General features: G+C 35.2%; 1 pseudogene; it reads right to left on the reverse strand.

The window, feature by feature from the left end:
• The window catches only part of LOC113095074 (RIMS-binding protein 2-like), a 98,283-nt pseudogene that overhangs the window by 65,794 nt on the left and 8,868 nt on the right, over positions 1–23,621 (reverse strand).

Genomic DNA, 23,621 nt, shown 5'->3' on the forward strand with positions numbered 1-23,621 from the left:
AGATGGATAGATGGGATTCAATTTGCTGTTAGATAAGATGTGGCCTAATGCAACCACCTCTCTTCAGGGAGGCTGATGCGGCATAACACACAATCTGTGTATGTATACAGTACACGTTTACGTGAGCTCGTGTCTGTGTAGGAAATAGTAGCACATTCTCAGAGCCAGTGGGCACCCATATCCCTCATCTACCTATAAATAGCATCGTTCTCTATAGCACAATATTGCACTTCCACCAGTGAAATGCATGTCTAAAAGTCACTATAAATACAAATCCACTAAAAGAAAAACAAATGCGCACACAGTTCTAATGGAGACACATATATAGTCATGAAAAATGCGCACATTCAAAGTAAAAATAATGTTCATGCAGTATGTGTGTAGCAAATCAGCTCAAATGGGAAATATGAATAATCAATCATAACTAGTTACTGACAAGCTTCGCAAATCCACGTTCATTATCAGAGTGGATTTGCGAAGCTTGTCAGTTAACAACAGCTCTGTGTAGTAACAGCTGCTCTATGTAAAATCACACACCTGATGGAATTTACCGCTGATTAGAGAACGGACTTTACTAATGAGATGTGCATTAATTATTTATCGTGCACCCCTAAAATATTTAGATCCACTGTAAGTATTTACTTGACATCTTAGTGTCAACTGTCTGTCAATTCTAAGAACGTTACTTTCCAGTTTAAGGAAAACAACTTTCTTACTGTACAATATTATTCAGAGCATGTAGCAAATATCTGCATGATTAGGGACTCCAGTTACAGGATGAACAAACAATGAACAACCTCAAGTGTGATACAAGTAAGACTTTATTAACTACATAAACACTCAAACTAGTCTAACATATACACACACACACACATGCATAAACAGTTGGCATAGGAAGAGGGGTTAAAGCTTAAGCATTAAAGAGAAGAGAAATAAAGACACAAAGCTATAATACAATTTAGCAGATCTACAGCCTGAAGGAAACATCAGTCTCTTAGTTCAAACACACCTTTGTAAAAAGGTGCAAATGATACTTATTGTATCAATTAATAAGACTAAGTTTGGTACTTGCATGTCTTGACTGTCTGAAAGGGAGTCCTGATGCAGTCTGTTGGCTTAAGTTGATCTTTGCTGAAGTTGGTTGATTTAAAAAGAACCAGTTTGAGTCAGAGGATCTTGAAGAGGAAAGACTAGGCTGAAAGCCTGGCACAAGCTCAGGTTGGGTTCTTGAGGACTCTTAGCTCTGCATCCTGGCCTGCCCTGGAGTTTCTTCATCTCAAAAACTACCAAAAAACAAAACTTCTCTGATCTGGTGATCAGTGATCTATAAAGGGTGACAATGTCATACCCTTAGGACTTGAGTGAGCCAATGTGGAATAATAGCATTGGAGGGAAGGTCCTCAGGTCAACCTTTTGTCCTCAGGCATATGTTTTACATCTGGTCTTTGATTTGATGTTGATGAAGAAACTATTAAAGATTCTGGGAACACTAATACCTTCCATAGGTACCGACATATGATATAAATTAACATTAACATAAAATAACATTTAGACCATTAAAAATGCAACTGAAAGTTACCAAACATGACATACCTGTGACCTCTGTTAACAATAGTGTGCAATTCTAAAATGTTAATTTAAAAGAGTTTGTATCAATACATAAGCAAAATATATAAATAAAGTTTTGTGAATTTTTTATTTTCTTTCTAAAAAAAAAATATATTTTTCAATGCATTTTTTATTTGCTAAATATTTTTTTAATAATCTGATGTTATATAAATTAATAATATGATTTAGTCTTTTTTTTATTTAAAAAGACCTATTGGAAAAAGGATCTATTGTATTGAACATTTTAAGTATTCATGAAACTCAATTAGGTGTTACATATGTTATTTTGTCTGTTGATTGTTCATTTCTTATTTTATATTGAAATATTAGATTAAATATCTATAGAATTTGGAAAATAGAATTTGGTCTGATTAATAAATCATATCTGGTTATACTTGAAATATTATTATTATTATTAAATGAATAACCAGAATAAATAAACAAAATAAATAATTCAATTCAATTCAATTCAATTTTATTTGTATAGCGCTTTTTTCAATACAAATCGTTACAAAGCAACTTTACAGAAAATTATGTTTCTACAATATTTAGTAGTAGCTAGTAGTTTGTGCACATTTGACAGGATTTTAGATAAAATACAAATAATAATAATAATACAAGACGTAGTCAGCTAGACGATGAACTATCAATATTATTAATTAAGTTATTATATGATGCAGTCACACATTTAGCAATAATTGTTAGTTCTGTTTGTTGATTCTTTGTAATTATTTTCTTTCTAATAATTATTAAAAGTATAACCAGGCCAAATCAAAATGATCTAAATAGTAAGTATTTACAGTAATGTATAAATATTATAGATTTTGATTTGGTCTGGCTAAACTAAATTAAATATACATAATTAAAACATATAAATATTTGTATAATGCAATTTTGTGTCGCATACATACATCTGGTTATTCATTTATCATATTATATTTATATTATATTACATATTTACCATTTAAAATACATTCAGGAACAATCTGGTGTAAATAAATAGCACGCTACTGTATCAGAAATGACACTCAACATTTTATGTGTTCACGGTGTGTGTGTGTGTGTGTGTGTTCACTGCTGTGTGTGTGCACTTTGGATGGGTAAAATGCGGAGCACAAATTCTGAGTATGGGTCACCATACTTGGCTGTATGTCATGGCACTTTAAATAGTAGGTTTAAGTGTGATGATGAGATATAGTAAAATACAACATTTCCCTCTTATTCACTGTAAGTGCAGCTGAAGCTGTGTTTTGTAGTCACGTCAGTGGAGCTCAGCATTATATCAAGACTACTGAGGATCCACTTGTGACATCATTCCCTAATTAAACCCCTCTGTGAAACCCACACATACACAAACACACACTGTGGGATCATAGGTAAAGTACAGGTACAGTACATCTCCAGCACTTTGTCTCATAATACACTGTATCTGCCAATGGCTGAATGACTTTATTGGTCTGTAGGGAAGCAGGTGTGCTGCGGTCCAGGACGTGTGTGGGATTGTGTAGTTATACGTGTGTGGGCTACAGATGGTCATACCATCCTCATAATGGGTATATCAGTCTCAAGAGAGGCTGACATACGTTGTGTGTACGCACGCAGGTATTAGTGAATGGCAACATCCATCCTGCTGAGTTACACCTGGGATGGGGAGACAGAAGACCCAATTTTAATAATAAACGAACAATCATGAGGATAAATGGATGGATGGTCGGCTGATGAATGGATTAATGGATGGAAAAGCCTGTGTTAGAAAGATACTACTGTAGCTATTCGACCCTTTAATGGTTCAACACAAAACATTTATAAAAAATATACATAATAAAAAGAACTTATCTGTATTAATAGCAAATCGGTTTACCATGAAAAGGTTACAATTTTACTAATTTCAAAATATTTGCCATAAAAATGGCCATGTATGAACTGTTAATTCTCATTAATCGATTGCCATTAATGTTCTAAAATTATTTTTACAGATTGCAACTTTAATAAAATATTGGCAAGCAGTGTTTTGGAGCACCTGTTCATTTCTAGCCAATTATATCATAATGCAGAGAATCATTATGAATGATATTTTCTGAATCCTCATGCATCGCAGAAACTGCAAACAATCATTGTGGGCTGAAGACATTCATCTTTCCAAAAATAATAGCTTCTGAAATTCTTACTGACCACAAGCATTTGCACAGCAGTGTGCATCTAAAATAAAATATGTTCTGATTGGCTATTATTGTGCCATGTCATGTGACGCATGAGTATATATATGCACATGTGTGTAAAAAAAACTTTTGAACCCATGTCCTTATTCACCTCAACCTAAATCACAGGGAAGTAACATTCCCACAGTTCAGTGCAGTATATTAACAAGTTACATATTACATAGCCTGTGCTTCTAGTGTATGTTCTGTCAGTGTGTTTAGTGTGTGTTTGTGCAGTTACATAACATGACTTGGCACAGTGGGTCTGTGATATGCCAGAGAGTAATAGCTGTATCATTCTGCAGTTTGCCACTGCATGCTCTTGTTTAGCGGAGTACAGAGTTACGTAATATAGATTGGCAGCATAGATCTGGGGCATACTGGTGTTTAATGGCTGTTGTAGAGCAGTGGATAAGTTGTCTCCGACATGGCAGTAAGTGTTAGTATGAATATTTAACATTTCATCAGCAATCATTTGTCTTAAAGCACAGCAACGATGTTCATTTAAAACCCTGCAGCCTCGTGTTCAGCCTGGCTCGGCCGACATGGTACATCGATACAGCACACGCTGAGATTAAATGGACAGAGGGAGAAACCCATGCAGTACAACGATCTATCAGGACCAATCAGCCTTTTATATAATGCCTTTACTCTGATGCTCTATCCGTATCATCTTCTCATGCTGTGTAACACTGTTCAAAGCTGTGCAACCATCTGGAAACTAGCGTTAATTGGTACCCCAGGTACACCTCCATTTTTGACCCCTTATGAAAAAGCACATCAGACAACTAGAGCAGATCTACATGATGGATTTTCCACTGATAGACAAACAGTTGAAAGGTTGTTGCAAACAGTTCATATCCTCATAAATATGTAAATAAAAAGATTAACTCAGGTTTGCAAATATACATCATGGAATCCTGTAATGGAAATATTTTTTTTTAATACTGTGAATTAAATGTAATGTTTTTTTTTTACTTTTAATTTCATGTAAAATATGGTTTCATGTTACATTTTATATTAAAATATGGTTAAAGTGTTCTGAAAATTAATACATTTAAATATCTTAGCTTGAAATGTAATATTGAACAATGCACAACAAATAATTAATCTTGTTACATTCTTATAACATGATTTTGAGTAAAACTTTTAATTCAATTTTATTATAAAGTACACCTTTTAATAGTATACTTGTGTGTTAAAAATATAATTTAAATATGTTTTAAAAAAATATACATTCAATACAGTTAAGCATAAATTTTCTCTAGAGTGATTACCCATAGTTATGTACTAATCCTTGGTAAGGTACAGTAAAGTACAGTACAGTGTGAAAGATACAACAACACAGTCCATGGTTAACAATGACTTGTGGTTAACAACTTCAAGTGTGAAAAGCTCTGAAAAGTAGACTGCTTCACTCACTGAAATTATTATAAAATATGAATCACAACAGTTCTGGCCAAATACCTGTTGAAATAAAGCAATGGTTACTAGAAAATGCTTATCTTATAGTGATGGATCGAGCCATTGATGAAACTTTAGATGGCACAGACTGATATACTCTAACATGACACAGCTGGTTATTTTGCAGCAGTAGCCAATGAGCTTGCTGCTCAACATTCAATTTCAAGGATAGTGCTTGCTGTAGCAGTTGCAACATGCTTCAGGAACCCTTCTCCTTCCCCAGCTCCACCTGTATAGATCTGCTATGGGATAATTTGATGTATGTTATATATGGGGGTTATTTCATTCATTCATTAATTAGTACATGCACACAGCAACATGCTGTGGATGTACTGGCAGTAGGATGTCTCTGCCACAGCAGCAGCATCGCAGATCTATTCTGCCAAGACCAAACACTTTAATATTGCCATGTATAATACCATGCTAAACTCTCAAAGAGCGATCATGAAAGAACTAACCTTAAAATAAAAATCAATCATTTACACAAAAGAACCAGTAACAAGGCTATGCAGAGTACTAAACTGTGCCCAATAGAGAGCTACTGTAAATCTGACAACACTTCCCTTTGAGGACAATTTTATTTTTTATAAATCACAAAAGCTTACTTTTTAGGACAGAATGAGTGTTCAAAATCTTTTTGACCCAAAGGCCCCCCATTGTCCATTGTTCACTGCAAAGGATCAATTGGTGAGCAAGTTATATCTACATTTCTCTAAATGTGTTCTCATTATAAAACAAACTTTTACCTTTTTAACAATTTGTTCATGATTTTAAATCATGGCATAACTACAAAAAAATTATATTCATTATAGAAATGATCATGGAGTTAAATAATTTTATGAATTTAAATCACTCACATCCCTAAAACATTCTTTCATACTTGTGTTTTTCCCTCAACATTTAAACGGGCTTGTCCTGTATAACCCCACTGCTTAAGAAACCCACTCTAAACCCAGCTCTTTTTGAGTCTTAGTCTGGCAGGAATTGTAGGTGGGGGGAGTGAATATACAGAGCTCTCTTCCACCTTCAATACCACGACTGAGGTGCCCTTGAGCAATGCACCGAATCCCCAGCTGCTTCCCGGGGAACACAGCATAAATGGCTGCCGGTGTGTATGTGTGTTCACTGCTGTGTGTGTGCACTTTGGATGGGTTAAATACAGAACACAAATTCTGAGTATGAGTCACCATACTGAGCTGTATGTCACGTCACTTTCACTTTCACTTTCACTTTCACTAAGACTGGTAGGAGCGGCTTACAGATCTTCATTACTTATCTTGCTGGACCTGTCGGCTGCTTTTGACAAGGTCAACCACCAGATCCTCCTGTCAACCCTATTGGCAAATAACATCTCAGGAACCACACTCCTGTGATTCGAGTCTTACCTCTCAGATAGGTTCTTCAAGGTGTCTTGGAGGGGTTAGGTGTCCAATACAGCCGGTCACGTTCACTAAGTCCCAACATCTAGCTACTGGGGTGCCTCAGGGCTCAGTTATTGGATCACTTATCTTCTCTGTCTACATGGCATCACTATGTTCTGTCATTTGTACAATCAAGAAATGGTTAAAAACACAACTCTTCCGTTTTCATTCAAACCTCTAACTTCAGCACTCCTATTCTAACTCTATCTTATCTATTCGTTTTCTTTTTATTATAAAATGACACTCTAATACTAGCATTCTTTATTTATTTTTTTCAATTATATCTACTTGTTTTCTTTTATTCATTATATTAAAAAAAACCTTGAGTACTGCATTAGACTGAGAATTGTCACAACACTTACATAGTTTTTTTTAAATTTTTATATTTTGATTGCTTCTATTGTCCTTGTTTGTCTGTTGCTTTGGATAAAGTATCTGCTAAATGACTAAATGTAAATGTGATAATAATTAGCTTTATACTTAAACAATAGAATATTGTGTAGCATTTCTTTATTTGGATCAGCTGTTATTTATAAAGAAATTATGTCACATATACACCAAAGAAAGAAACAACAGTTTTTCTTCACTAGATTCAGTATGTTATTTTAATAGAGCCTTTTTAATATCTCTTTCCTGGTTCAAACATATAATACCAGGCCTGTATCTTGGGGAAAAAAGGCATTTTCTTTAAAAAAATGGCTTATAATATCTACACAGAACAAAATTATAAAGGCAACCCTTTTGTTTTTGCCCCCAGCTGAACTCAAAATTCTAAGAATTTTTTATGTACACAAAAGTGCAGTGCAACACATCTCCTTCGCATAGAGTTGATCAGGTTGTTGATTGTGGGCTGTGGAATGTTGGTCCACTCCTCTTCAATGGTTGTGCGAAGTTGCTGGATATTGGCAGGAACTGGAACACACTTTCGTATATGCAGATCCAGGGCATCCCAAACATGCTCAATGGGTGAAATGGCCATTCAAGAACTGGAATGTTTTCAGCTTCCAGGAATTGTGTACAAATCCTTGCAACATGGGGCCGTGCATTATCATGCTGCAACACGAGGTGATGGTTGTGGATGAATGGTACAACAATATGCCTCAGGATCTCATCACAGTATCTCTGTGCAATCAAAATTCCATCAATAAAATGCACCTGTGTTTGATTTCCATAACATACGCATGCTCATACCATAACCCCACCACCACCATGGGTCACTTGATCCACAACGTTGACATCAGCAAACCGCTCACCTACATGACACCATACACACTGTCTGCCATCTGCGCTGTACAGTGTAAATTTGCCCACTCAAGTCGGTTACGACGATGAACTGCAGTCAGGTCGAGACCCAGATGAAGACAACGAGCATGCAGATGAGCTTCACTGAGACAGTTTCTGACAGTTTGCACAGAAATTCTTTGGTTAAGCAAACCAATTGTTGCAGCAGCTGTCTGGGTGGCTGGTCTCAGATGAACTTGGAAGTGAAGATGCTGGATGTGGAGGGTCCTGGGCTGGTGTGGTTACATGTGGTCTGCGGTTGTGAGGCCCAGTTGGATGTACTGCCAAATTCTCTGAAACGCCTTTGGAGATGGCTTATGGTAGAGAAATCAACATTCAATTCACAGGCAACAGCTCTGGTGGACATTCCTGCAGTCAGCATGCCAGTTACACACTCCCTCAAAACTTGCAACATCTGTGGCATTGTGCGGTGTGATAATACTGTTTAGAGTGGCCTTTTATTGTGGCCAGCCTAAGACACACCTGTGCTATAACCATGCTGTCTAATCAGTATCTTGATATGCCACACCTGTGAGGTGGATGGATTATCTCGGCAAAGGAGAAGTGCTGACTAACACAGATTTAGACAGATTTGTGAACAATATTTGAGAGAAATAGTTTTTTTGTGTACATAGAAAAAGTCTTAGATCTTTGAGCTTAGCTCATGAAAAATGGGGGCAAAAACAAAAGTGTTCCAGTTATAATTTTGTTCAGTGTAATTTGAAGATTATGAGTTCAAAAATATAAATAAAATATTTTAATCTTTAATGCATTTATCAAAATAATATATATATTAGAATAATATATATATAAATAATACCTTTTAAATGCTTTAATGACAAAAAAAGTACTAAAAATTTATAATTGAATTTATAATCTGCAAAGGTGTGGAAAAGCATATATTCGGTGCTCATTAGCATCCAATGTTCACATCACATCTTGCATAGTTAGATTTTGGTCAATTTTTGGGGGGGCACAAATGAAACTTTGGGAGTTGGTTAAAACAATAAAAATGTAATTTGATAGTGCAGTTGAATGAGCTATTTTGCATTTATATTCTATTTCTACAAAGAAATAAGCACTGGCGTTATAAAATATTCTCTAAAGCTCACTTGACTTTGTTACTTTGTCACTTTAAAACCAATTTAGGATGTACCTCACTTCCAGCTGCTGACTGACTCTGTAATGAGGAGGCATGCTAGCACTCTTTGGTTTTTAGACACAACCTCTCTGATCTCAAGTCCTGATTCTAAATGAAGACAGGTGCTTCTCCCAGGGATCTAAAAAGCTCTTGATCTCATCTGAACAGGCCTAACATATTCACACACACACACTTAATGATCTCTGTCTAACATCCACTTGATCTTTTTCATCAAAAAGCCAAACTAAATGTTTGTTTTTAGTTAAAGTATGTAACTATTCACTGAAACTGGCTTTAATGGGTTAAACCATCAAGCAGACTAATTTATTAAATAATTCCACCTCGGAAACTTTTTTAGATTTTGACCTATTTGAACAATATGAGTGTGGGAGTAAACCAAATAAAGCCCTGTTTATTGTGAGAGCTAATCTTTGCAGCATTAGCAGGTACCTTCACAAAACCCTGCTGCCCAAACAGCACATTAACAGCAAAAATGAGGGACATCTTTGTGACAATTTGACACATAATTTTGTATCTCTAACAAACACAACCAGCCTAACCTCTGGGATTATATAGATTAAGGGAGTGTGGGCTGAGATTTGAGCATGTTAGTAACTCAGAGGTGCTTGAGCTTTGCTTTGAGTTTGAGGAACACAAAGACAGACCCGGCCAATTAAGGTAATGTAGTGGAACATACACACAGCACATCACAACTGAAATTACAAACACAGTCTCTCTCTCTCTCTCTTTCTAAAGCACACAGTGAGTAAGAAAAAGTGCTGAGGAGGCGCCCCTGCAGAGACTCGGTGGATAACAAATTGCTTTATTTTCTGGTCTGCACACAGATTGGACTGCAGGCGCTGCACAGTTCGAAACAGCCTCTCCTTCACTTCACACACACACCACACACACACACACAAACACATGTCCTCCTTCTTCACTGCTAATATTTTATAATTTCTATTAAAAATAAAACTTCATCATGTATTTGTGGTTGGTGATAAATATAATACGACAATCAAGGGAATCTCAATTTGCATTCCTCTCCAACCATACTTGACTGGTGGTGAGAAAGTCTATACTTATGAATTTGTAAAAAGACTAATTTCGCATGCTCTATTAATGCACTGTAAGCATTAGCATTCAGCTATTAAGCTTATTTATTAATGTAAAACTGTCATTATTTACTCATTATTTCTCGTCATCTTGTTCCAAACCTTTATAATGTTAGTTTTTTAGTGGAACACAGAACGATCAATTCTTTAAAAAACACAGCCATAACATAAGAATTTAGCTGGATTTTTTCTTTCTTTCTGATTTTCTGATCCAAAATGATTGAATTTTCTATGGCTTTTCTAAACACTTCGTAGATGTTTGTAGCATAATTTTTTGTTGCGCTGATTTGAGGTAGAAACTCACCAGTAATCATTATGCATTTACAAAATTATCATTTGAGACAATAAGAGTAGTTGTTTTTGCAGTTATTTACATCCTGCAAAATAATAGCCTGCACACACATTTCTTAAAGAACTACCCCTTTGGAATTTACAGCTTAATTCCACGTTTTGAAAAGTTTTAAAAGAATGAAATCGATTTAAATGCACAGAGATCATTTCTGAAAACGTTTTGGTATAAACAATAACCGACCATTTTTTTGGAGAAACAGAATACAAAGCCTTGTTTGCATCAGTTGAAAACACACACACACACACACACACACACACACACACACACAAACACAGGCTCTCAGCTTGGTTACTGTTGACATGCTCACTGGTCCTTATCTGAGAAAGAGGCAGGAATGTCAGAGCATTCATTGTCCGCTCCAGAGAATTCATAAACAAGAAAACAGCAAACAAAGTAAACACATCAGATGACCCGTCACTGGTCTGACATCTCCCTCTAGACCTCAACTTGATCTGACTTTGAAATCGAGCATTCAAACTGTTTCTCTTCAAATAGAACAAATGAAAAAAGGACAGAGAAAAAAGCTGTAGGTTGGGGGAAGAAAAGAATGATGACAGACAAAATTGACCTTTCTCTGCTCTTCACTTGAGTCCTCAAATCCAGACACAGCAACCAGACAATCACATTTCCACTTCCTCCCTGTCTTTAAGCTATGACGAAGCTAAACAAACACAGGGAGTATGTTGTTTTAGAAGATAATAACATTTTGTCTAGTGAATTATGAATTAAAATATGTCATGACAGCAAGCAGAGCACAGAAGGATGAAAGGCAGTCTTGTGAACGCTTTCTTCATCCTGGCAGCTGAACATGCCCACCAACAACTAAATATAGATTCAGTCTGAAATAGCAGCTAAGAGCATCAGTGTGATGCTGATTGGACAGACAGTCATGATGACATTGGAGAAATTTCACGAGACGACTCGCTGATCCTAAACATTAGCAATCAGATATGTACATTCTGTGTCAGGTTGAACTGCAATGAGATCACAAGTGTCATACGGGATACTCTGTCCTGTCCAGGGAAGATGTGTTCTGCTAAGACAGCCCTTATTGAGTCCTTTATTTGAAAAACAAATGCAGTCCTAGAAAAGGGAAAAACTGCTTTAAATAGCAACATTTACTTCCAGCTTGGCTAAAATGAACCGTTAATCCAACAGTTTGCATTGGTGGACTGTTGCATCATGATTTTCAATTAGCCAAAAACCAGTTTGGCCTATTAAATACAGAATAAACATCTTGTTTATGCACACTTTCCTTCTTTCTTGTTTGTTGCAAAAAAAAAACAATACAAAAAAAAAAACGGAAATCGGTATTGGAATCGGCCAGTGTGCTTGTAAAAAATCTGTATCGGAATCGGCCATGAAAAATCATGATCGGTGCATCCCTAGAAAATTTTACTGCAGTATAAGTATACATATTATTTATTCAAACTAAAAATAAAATAAAATTTTAAGTAATTGAAATTAAATTAAATTAAAATTAAATTAAAATAGATTAATTTAGTAATTGAAATAAAAAGAAACAAGAAAGAAGTTAAGGAAAAAAAACTAATACAAATGACTGGCATATAACAAAAGTACAAGCTAAATCTTAATTAAAATTAAAATGGAGACTGAATATATGCAAATAAAAGATAATTCAAATAATAAATACTGTAATAGTATATCAAACATACTAAAATAACAGTGGAGTAAATGAATAATCAATTTATTAAAAATAAAATTAAAAGCATTTTGCAAATGGCATGTTAATTCAATAAATTAATCGACATATTAATTCAATATTTAAACATTTATAAATAAGCAGTTTTAAATGTGTCTCTTAACCTTACTTATTTTGTTAATAGAGTTAACAATGTTAAATAAGGCTAATGGTACTCTGACTTCTAACAAGGCTTCTGTTTCTTTCCCACACTCCCCCAAAACATCTCTTCTGGTATTTGTAAGTTTGGTGAGCTGGTATGAAATTCAGTGAATATGGCAGATTGCTTTACAGCAGCAACAAATGCACAAACACTTTAATTATTATATACAGTGAGATATTACAACCCTGAATTCCTCTTAACTGTAGGGAGCTGCAAAGTCACAAATGCTTTAAATGCAAAGTCACAGCTTTAAATGCTGATTGAACTGCAGAAATGTGTGAGCAGTAGTATGAGGAATTTCAATACAATGCTGCCTGGCAGAAAAAAAGAGCCATTAGATGAAAGCAGCACATGAACAGATTGAAAAGTCTGAAAGAAAGTGTCTCTGAGCTCTGAGCTGGGAATGAATGAATGGAAAAGTCACCACCACAAGGAAGATAGAGAGAGATTGTTTGTCAGCAGAATTCCACAGACAAGAGCCCACACACACACTGACTGACTGCACAGCCTCTTTTCTACAGATGCCTGAACTAGTAAGTCAGCAGTCAGTCAAGTAGAGAAAGTGCCCATTGGAGGGTGGAGAACGAGTGAGAAAAAAGCAAGAAATACCCTATTCTGAGCACTTTTAAGAATGATCAAACACTTCTAAAGCTCAAACAGAATGCTAAGCACGCAAGCCCTGACAGACAAACACAAGCAAAGGAACAAAAACACTCTGAACTTCTGCTGACAGCAACGGCCTATTCACTTCAGACATTTTGGACTATCAGATGGTGATCCTATTAAGAATGCATATTCCATTTACATCAAATCTTACAAATGGTTAGATGTCTGATCAATAAAACGCATGAAGTGTCCAAGAAGATACCCACTCAACCACAAAGACACACAGAAAAACAAATGGCACACCAGAGCTTTTACACCGATTGTGAATCTGATCACGTAATTTGATCCCATTAAGATGTCGAGCAGATCTAGGCCATTATGAATACATTATAGAGGCGTTTGATTCAATTAAAGGGATCTGAGTGTGGCTGTGAATAGCAGTGTATTTCACCGCACAACGGCCTCTGCTTATGCTGCAGGCCAACAGAAGGAATGCCATATTATTATTGTAATGACCAATCTCTCCACTGTCTTTCTGTTTGACACATTACAAATATATCTAAGAGCAGTCAAATTTCAACTTGTATTGCACACCCATCATCACCTTTCTGAAACTCCATCAGTCATGAACCTTACATTTCACAGCTACTGCAAAATTTTCACTCGCGGTCGAAAATAACATAAACAAAAACTATAACTATATAAAAAAAACGGAATCTAAACCTATATTCATAAACAAATTACACAAAAAATGGTATTAGTTCAATCGGAAACAAAACATTTAATCATTTAGCAGACACTTTAATCCAAAGCGACTTAAAACGGAGGACAATAGAAGAAATAATAATAATAATAAATAAAAAAACAGTGATCAAAAACAGCAAGCAAAACAAAATTTTAGAATTTTAGAACTTTCAGAAGATGCTTTTATCCAAAGGGATTTACAAATAAGGATGACAGAAGCTATCAAACAAAACAAAACAAAATATTTATTCATTTAGCACATGCTTTTATCCAAAGGGACTTAATGATGACGACAACTGAAGCAAACAAAAAAACGCAAAAACCATTTAATCATTCATCTTCCCGCAGATGCTTTTATCCATAGTGACTTACAAATGAGGACAACAGACAATGAAAAAAGTTAACAAAAGTAAACATTTAATCATTTGGCAGATGCGTTTATTCAAAGTGCGTGAACAAATGAGGACAATCGAAGCAAACAAAACAACAAAACAAAAGTCTGCTGGCCTGGTCTGTTTTCTAAAACAGACAAAACCAGCTAAAATTAACAAACCTACTTAGGTCAGTTAAGACATTTTTTTCAAAGATGGCTTGCTTAGGCAACAACCACATGTGGATTCAAGCAACAGCTGAGGAATAAAATAAATTATTATAATTTTAATCTAAAATATTTGCTTGTGCACTCCAATAATATCTGCACCATAACTGCATCTGTATTTTTTGTTGCCAGTATTATTGTGCTGGTGAAAAGCATAAAACCTGCATACACACCATACCTCCATAAAACAGACTGGACATTCATGCTGGCCTAAGCTGGTCTTTTCAGCAGGGTAAGAGTACCAGCCAAAATTGACTGTAAATGAAGCGCACAGTCTCTCTCAGACAGAAGTCCTACAATTTGAAACGTTTAACACATTAATTAAAACAGGTAAAATCTAAACAATATATAAACAAATAAAACAAATAAATAATATATTAATAACAATTAAAATATCAATTAAAGTATATAAGTATTTATAATTAACATGTATAAATAGATTCAAGTATTTGTAGGCAAACATTTAATCATAAAACACACATAAACAGGAACGTTTTGAATAGGCTCTGAAGATATTTTATTGTGGTACTCCTCATCAGTTTCCATTCATATCAATATTTCTGCTGTGCGTCATGCAGTGGGCGTCTTCAGAGGGATGCATAAGGCTTCAGACAGACTTCTTTGATCACATCAGCTCTGATATCGGTCCATGAGCAGAGTCTTTCTGAGTAATTTGAGAAGTCTATAGAGGCGACCTGGAGTCCCTTCATATAATGCAAGTAGTTTAAGCTCTTGCTCACTGTCAGCATTGCTGTTCATTAATCATAGAGCTGTCACTGAGGGAGCTCACACTGGGTTTAATACATTTAGGAGGTGCTAAAATATAATGTGGCAGCTTTGTTGGCTAATCACATGATGATGATGATGATGATGATGATATACACTGTATGAAAGAGATGGAAAGAAACTGAGCTGCTGCGGTGGCCACAGCTAACATCGGTCAGCCAGAGAGACAAGTCTAGCCTTCTGGGTAAAGGGAGTTATTTGAGCGATCACATCCAGCCAATGGAACAGGCTTGTTTTGACTCACCAGGCTAAGAATAGACGAATCTTGGCGAGGAAGAGATGAGGCAGGGTACTGTAAGCTGGGAGGGGCTGAAGGGTGAGAGCCCAGAGGAACATTTTATTGTTCAGAGGATGTGCTTTCATAAGTTAATGGAGTTCTTAGTTATGGCTTATTGAAGTATTTCTGTTTTATAGAATTCCTTAGGAGATATAAACTCAGACACAAATACCATTTGTTGACATAGTAAGAGCAGGGAGCTATCAAATTCATGGGTATAATATAAAGTGTCTCAATCTTGATTGCAGACTTGAGCCATTTAAAACAATGCTGAGATTTCCTCTGCAACTAGAAGAGGTCCATTAAATTACTAAGGCCATTTTCTCAAAAATGCATGAGACACATAACTGCATAACTGCCTATTTGGTTTCCATGTAATTAATTTCTTTCTAGGATCAAGCAATTTAGATATTTAAAATGTCTTATTTGTGATTTGCTTTCCTAAAGTAGCACAACAGTATTAAACCAACATTGTAGCATTTATGTATTCATTTATTTGTAAAGAAATTACTACTAGTATAAAGCAAGGAAAAGTATTAGGTTTCCAGAAAAATATTAAGCACAAAATTATCAAATTTTTTTCTTTTTTTTATTCAAACAAAGTATGTGAAACTCAAAATAAAAAGTAACAAGGATAAACATAAATCAATATAGGTAATAATAAGAAATATTTATTGGATTGCATTTTCTTATGGATCATATGACACTACCCTTGTGAAATAAATACTAAATATGTATTTTAAATACTTTTGCAACACACTATGTGCTAAGCATACTACACATACGTTTACATATTTATGTGCTTAAAGACACACTCCACTATTTAAAAAAAAAGGCTAATTTTCCAATTCCCCTGGAGTTAAATAGTTGAGTTTTAACGTTTTTGAATCCATTCAGCCGATCTTCGGGTCTGGCGGTAGCACTTTTAGATTAGCTTAGCATAGATCATTGAATCTGATTAGACCAAAGAGGTTAGATATTTTCCTATTTAAAACTTGACTCTTCTGTACTTTCATCACGTACTTAGACTGACGGAATATGAAAAGTTGTGATTTGGTATGGCTAGGATATGGCGTAACTATTTCGGGGATTATTTTCGCTGCACCCAAGGTACGGCAGCAGAGATAACTTGATTATTACGCCGGAATAAGAGTGTAGTTCCTAGCCATATCGGCCTAGAAAATCACAACTTGTAATTTTCTGTCTGTCTTAGTACATGATGTAACTACAGAAGAGTCCAGTTTTAAACATCTTTGGTAATTTTTGAGCTAGATGCTAATGGTCTAATCAGATTCAATGATCTATGCTAAGCTAAGCTAAAAGTGCTATCGCCAAACCTGGAAGGTTAGCTAAATGGATTAAAAAACGGTAAAACTCAAATTTGTAATTCTAGGGGAGTTGGAAAATGAGCCTATATTTTCAAAAAATAGTGGAGTGTTCTTTTAAAAATACCCTGCAATTGCACTTATTTTGTGCTTAATGCATTTCAATTGAGTGCAAAGTAGTGCCGTGGTCCAACTAAAGATTTTCGGAAGTATATATGATTGTGCTAAAGTGAAATTATTGCAAGTATACTTCAGATGAACTTTTAATTATCTTGCATTTAAAGACTGATACTATACAGAGTTCATACACTCCTTGATAATTGTGATATTAAAACACATTTTAGCCATGATATTAAGAAATGTGCATTGTGCAATAAAGAAATACTCCAAATAAAGTGTATTTATACTTTTATATCATTAAGTCTTAAGTGACGTGTCAGTAAATATGTTAATGGATTTGAAGAATGCCTAGTATGAAATGGATGTATTTTAAATAAATTCTGGCAGAGATTCTTTCTGGCATAGGGTAAAGACTATATAAATGGCTGTTGAAATTTCCACTTTGCTATCACAAGACTAAATTAGATTTAAAAAATTAATTAAAACAGAAAACATAATTAAAACAGAAAAAAAAATTATTATATTATTATTACTGTATTTTTTCATGCATCCTTGGTTTGATTCTATGGTTCTCGTATGTAAATTCCTCCGAAATAAATATGATAAATATGGCAATTCTCTTTAAACAAATCAAACACATACAGTACAACCCAACAAGAGTAGTCTGAATATTCATATGTGTACTGTAGGTTATTTTTAGTGAATAAAATCCACAACCAGTGCAACAGATTCCAAAACAAATCCCCCTTATGAGTTGCCTATTTTTAGAGAATCAAACCCACACAGTCAGAAAAATAGAGTCCAAGTGATTCATCAAGGAATGACTTGTATTAACCATTTCTAAGTGCCTCGAAACAGAGCTTTTGCTATAACTGTTCATTTAAGTTTCCATTTTCAAAAATATGTCAGCATTTGGCAGAAAATTAGAATTTTATTTATCTTTTATTCTTGAAAAGAACTAAACAAATCATTAATGTTAAGGAAATTTTAAGGAATGTTAAGGAATGGAACTGAACTAGATATAAAAAAAAAAAAGGATTTTGAGATAACAGAGTCTAAATCTACCTGCTCAACTTTCAGTATAACATTTGACCATACTAATTAATAGTAAATCATTATCAAAATCAATTACAGTTTACAACTCATGGAGCGACACTAAACGCTGCAGACTCCAGGCACCCTACTGAGTCCAAACTAACCTTCGCCCTTCTCTAACGCTTGATCTTGTTTGAAATCTCACATCAATCATTCCCTCCATGCTCATATTCAGTCAGTCCGCCAGGCCCTGGAGAGCAGACGCCTGTCTGGTTTATAGTGTTCGGTTGTGGCTCAGTTATGAACAAGAAGTGATTGAATGTGAAAGAGCTCTTCAAGTTGAAATATAAAAAAAAAGCGCAAAATGTGCATTACGAACTAGCCTTGGCATGTTTTCGTGCCAAGCGTGCATGCACATAGAGCCCCCATGCATGTACACACTCATGCACATGCATAAAATGCTAAAATGGAATGCATGAAGGTGGATTCAGAGTCACACAATATAGGGAGTCACATGAATAAACACACATATAAATGTCAGACAGAATTTTCTCATGTAAGATTTCCTAAAACTAATCTGACTCCAGTTATCATAATGTAGCTGTGCATGTGTATGCATGCATTAACAAGTGTTTGTGTGTGTCTGGATGACCAAGCATGCACTGTATTTCTCATTCCATCACTGTAATTTCTTCCTCTCTGTGTCTCAGCTACCCGGTCTCTCCTCCTTTATATCTGCAGGGTGTGTGTGTGTGCGTGCGTGCTTGAATGAGTCATCACTGGTGCAGAAGATCATCTATATTCCTTAAGTTTGCCCAGATCTCCTGCTCACACGGCCAATGCAGCAGGAGAACACTAAAATAAGACAGACACATACTGGTTGAGCCTCTTAATTGAATTTTGTTTTGTTTATAATGATATGACAATAATTTCTATCCTCTACCCTAAAACCAAACCCTCTCCCAGACCTGTATACAATATCAGATTTTATTTAAGACATTCTTTTGTATATTTATTATATAAGTGATTTTCCTTGAATGTGATTTTTGGATTTACCATGCTTAAGGAGTGTGAAACAAACCCATACCAGCAACATCAAATCAAAAAAATGTTCTTGCACAGTGACTATATGACTATATTAGTTTCTGATATGAAGATTTTACATCTAAAATAATGTACTAACACCCACATGGCTCAATAGACATCCTATGACAGCACTCTTGCCCAAATTAATGAAATGCACATAAATTAATATCTATGTTCTTATTGTACACAATATATCCATGTATGTGTTTAATCAGAATGTCAGTACTATACAGATCTCTCTATATGCTATAAATAAATACATTCATTAATTATATATATACACACATACACAGAATGCATGTTTATTTATTTCTGGCTGATCCTTTAATGCACTTTCTACCATAAACAAATTTTAGTTAAATTTAAACAGAACCATTTCGAAGTGAGCATCATCACAACAGCCTACTCACTCTAAAGGGCAGAGCACTTGAAGTGAGTACTCTGAAGGATGCAGGCCAGTCTGGTCTCATGTTTGTGTGTGTATTGTACACCCTATACAAAGCTGTACATCACTGCCAATTTATTCTGAACTGGAATGTTACCTTGGTAACACAGCAGAACAATTCCAAAAATGCAGTTCAGAATGTTGCAGGGGAAAAAGATTAAATTTTTCGTTTCTAAAGATTTATTTTAGATTAATTTGCATACTCCCCACGTGGCCAACAAACAAACATGAAAATATGCAAATCAGTACAGTATTACTGTTTTCCAACCGATAAACCACAGGGCACAAACTAATGGTTTGAGCTCTCCCATCCTCTGATGTCCAGAGATTTTAGTTGAATTTTAGCCTCACAGTGAAATGAGAAGAGCGATTATCAGAGGAAAAGAGATAAGCGATGGGGGAAAGGAGAGGAGGAGAAAGAGAAATGGACCCTGCCAAGGGTGCGAACATCAGAGATGATCAGAGATCAGACTTTCCGTAGCCTTGAGCTGATCTTATTACACCACTGAGGTGCTTGCTGTATTACCCAGTGTGAGTTCAAGTAATGTGAGAGATATTCTTACACACTGAAGGGAGCAAAGTCTTCACCCACTACATATTAAACCTGCTTGATGAGGACACACATAAACACAATGCAATTAGCCACCTAACTGAGGACATTCTGTTCTACAAACATTTCCTATGTGTAAAACTCTTGAAATGTTGCTCAGCATAACTAATTGGTGGACTATAACTGTTGTAAAAAGAACATTTTAATTCCTGAATAACTTTAACCAAAGCCATAAAACCTTTTTTTTTTTCTTTTTCTTTTTTTTTTTTTTGTAAATGTAAATTACATGTAATTAATTTACAATATAATTTATAAATCATTCAAAAGTTTGGGGTGGGTAAGATTTTTTTTTTTTTTTTTAAGAAGTCTCAATGCTACATTTATTTGATAAAAAAAAAAATAATACAATAAAAACAGTAATACTGTCAAATATTGTTATAATTTAAAATACTGTTTTCTATTTTAATATATTTAGAAATTTAATTTATTCCTGTGATGCAAATCTGAATTTTAGAACTCATTACTCCACTCTTCAGTGTCACATGATCTTTCAGAAATATTTCTAAAGTGATGATTTATGATGATGTGCTGTTTAAGTTTTGAGGAAACCTATTTTTGAGGACCGAAAACAGCAATTATTTGAAATTAACATTACATTCATTAATTCATTCAATTATCCATCCATGCATTTATTTGCTGTCACTTTTGATCAATTTAATGTTTTTATTTTAAGTTAATGTTTTTTTTCTTTCAAAAATAAAAAAAGTATTTTTATGGTCCAAAAATCTGCAACCACATTGAAAATATGGTAAGTAATAAAAAATATTTTTATTAAGTGTGAAATAAATACAAAATTTCACTCGTGGTCTCAAACCTACTGACTGCACTCTGCATATACAATATACAAGCATAGGTTTATAGTATACATATATACATGCATAAATTGACTCATGCATTAATAAACAGGATAAGTGCTTTGAACACATAAATGGTCTCCAATGAAATAAAATTTAAGCAAAGAAACGTAGACTTGTCTATTAGATGCTCATGTAGTCTCGACCACTATGACAGCAATGACTACAATCCCTCTCTCTCGACTCTCTGCTTACCTTCTCCCATGCACATACCGAGCAGTACTGGAAGCTAATGTCTCTCATCGTGTTCTTCTTCAACCAACAATAGCGCCCGTCCCTCAAACACTCAGACTAGACTGCCGATCTCTCTAGACAGACACATCTAAATAGTCAAGAAGGTTCCAGAAGTGTGGACGAACGACATTAGACTTGAGCGCTGTCACCGTAACTCAATACTGCAATGGTGTGTACTGATCCCATAACTGTTGATTGAGTTACAGAGGAGGATTAACCGACCAAAGTTCACATTAACCTTTAGCACAGCCACACTGAGAGATTTGACCACAAACAGTTTACCTCGATACAAATACACAAAGAGGGCTGTCATTGTGTCTTATAACTTATGTAAAGGTGGAAGATCGTGCAGAGTATCAGGTCAATCAGTTAACAATATGCTAAGCTATCAGGCTATGTGCTTCCCAGTGGGCTTAGTAGTTAATGGTAAGCTAAACTATCAGACTAACTCGGTAAAAGTATGTTACCAGGCTAATTGTTTAACAGTTTATTAAGTTATCAGGCTATTAATTATTGATTAATTAAACTGATTTGTGATGTAAACATTTAGAAAGACAATAACTGTCTAATAAATTGATGATAATTTGCAAACAATTGACATTTAAAGGTTAACAACTTACATTTAGAGAACCAGATATTTTACATGCAAACAGCTAGATCACTCTCACTCTTCTGATTGGCTGTGATTTTATCACGTGATACAGCATTTTTTATTTTTTTTGTGACTTTTCTCACTGCAATCTTGTCATGCTGTGCCTCAAATGGAGTAATGGAGACAAATGAATATGATAAATAATATGATTCCACAGAATACAGTAAGAGTTACTTTATCAAATGTTCTTTAAAATCCCTATGACGTCAAATGTCAGAAGAGATAAAGACTGCATTTGTAGCAAAATGATTAGAAACACAAGCGGTGTGCAGTAGTGTTGCTTTCGTCAACAAAAATTATGACTAAATATCGTCGTCAACGAACCTTTATCACGTGAGGAAAACGAGCGGAGACGCAACGTAAATGCTGATCATGTGATGAAAACTATAATTAAATGTATAATGCATTATCGTTGACGAATAAAAACGAGACTAAATGTGGTTTACAAAATAAAAACTATGCTAAAATGTCTCTTCATTTTCGTTGACCAAAACGAGACGAGACGAAATGTTATAACCTTATTTCGTCTTGTTTAGTCGTAGTATTTTTGCAGTAATTTCTGTTTCCTGCTGTGTCTCCCTTTCGGGAGGTTGCATCAGGTTGCACTGCGCAGACGCAGGCGACGTCACTTCCTCAAGCCTCACTCGCGGCATTATTTAGATATTTAGACTGCGGTGAGTGTCATGGTTAGTGTATGTAAACGACAACAAAGTTAAGTCTATTAGCCTGACAGAGAGAAAGGGTCCGATGGCCGGCCAGCCGGGGTTCATCTTTGGAAGAAAAAGAAGAAACGACATTTGGAAAAAACTTTCATTACATAGAAGTGGAAAAGAAAACTGAATGTGTTGTGAAAAAGATGGGGAGAAATGCGGCCACAAAATCACATGAAAAAACACCACAAACCTTAAGAGACATCTCAAGGCATTCCATAATGAAATTGAGGTAAGTCAAAAGACATTAACATAACGTTACTTTCTATATTAGAAACTTTCTATATTAGCCAAGCCAACTCATGAGGCTGTGGTTAATGTGTCTCATTTTAACCTTAGCTTTAGACGTTAGCCACTGGAGCTGAAAACGACTGAGACAAACGTGTGTGACTAGCGTGTGTGTGTGTGTGTGTATATTTGTTTGTGAGTGTGTGTGTGTGTTTATGTGAGAGAGTGTAAAGTGGGTTCTTAGTTCCTACCTGACTGACTGACATCCCTTGTTGGCCAAATACTTTAGCTAGTTTTTTTAAATTCACATAGCAATCACTCTGAACTGAATTTGGCATCAAGAGGCTAAAATAAAATTTTCATTGACTAAAACTTGACTAGAACTGTCATCAGTTTTCGTCGACTAAAACTAGACGAAAATAGTCATGGATAATTCTGACCAAAATAAGACTAAAATGCTCAGACTTTTAGTCGACTAAAACTAGACTAGACTAAAAAGAGTATGAACGTGACTAAAACTAATAAAAACTAAAATGACAAGCTTGACACAAAGACTAGACTAAAACTAAAAAAGGCCGCCAAAAACAACACTAGTGTGCAGGTTCTGATGAAGCATCTCTACACCACAAGGCACTGAGGAAAAACATAACAGTTAATAATTTATTAAAATAATTTATTCATCATGACTAGTCAGCTCTTTGATGAGACTTTAATGAAGTGTTGACAAACTGCCTCTCTGGCGCAGGACAGATGCAGTTTGAGGGAATGTAGTGCACTCTTGTTCGGGGAGCTGACCATGGTGCTGAATCAAGCACACAGTACATAGAGCGGAGCTCAACTACATACTCACTGCCTAAACAAGCCTT

This window comes from Carassius auratus, unplaced genomic scaffold (genome assembly GCF_003368295.1).
Source record: "Carassius auratus strain Wakin unplaced genomic scaffold, ASM336829v1 scaf_tig00215596, whole genome shotgun sequence".
Lineage (NCBI taxonomy): Eukaryota > Metazoa > Chordata > Actinopteri > Cypriniformes > Cyprinidae > Carassius > Carassius auratus.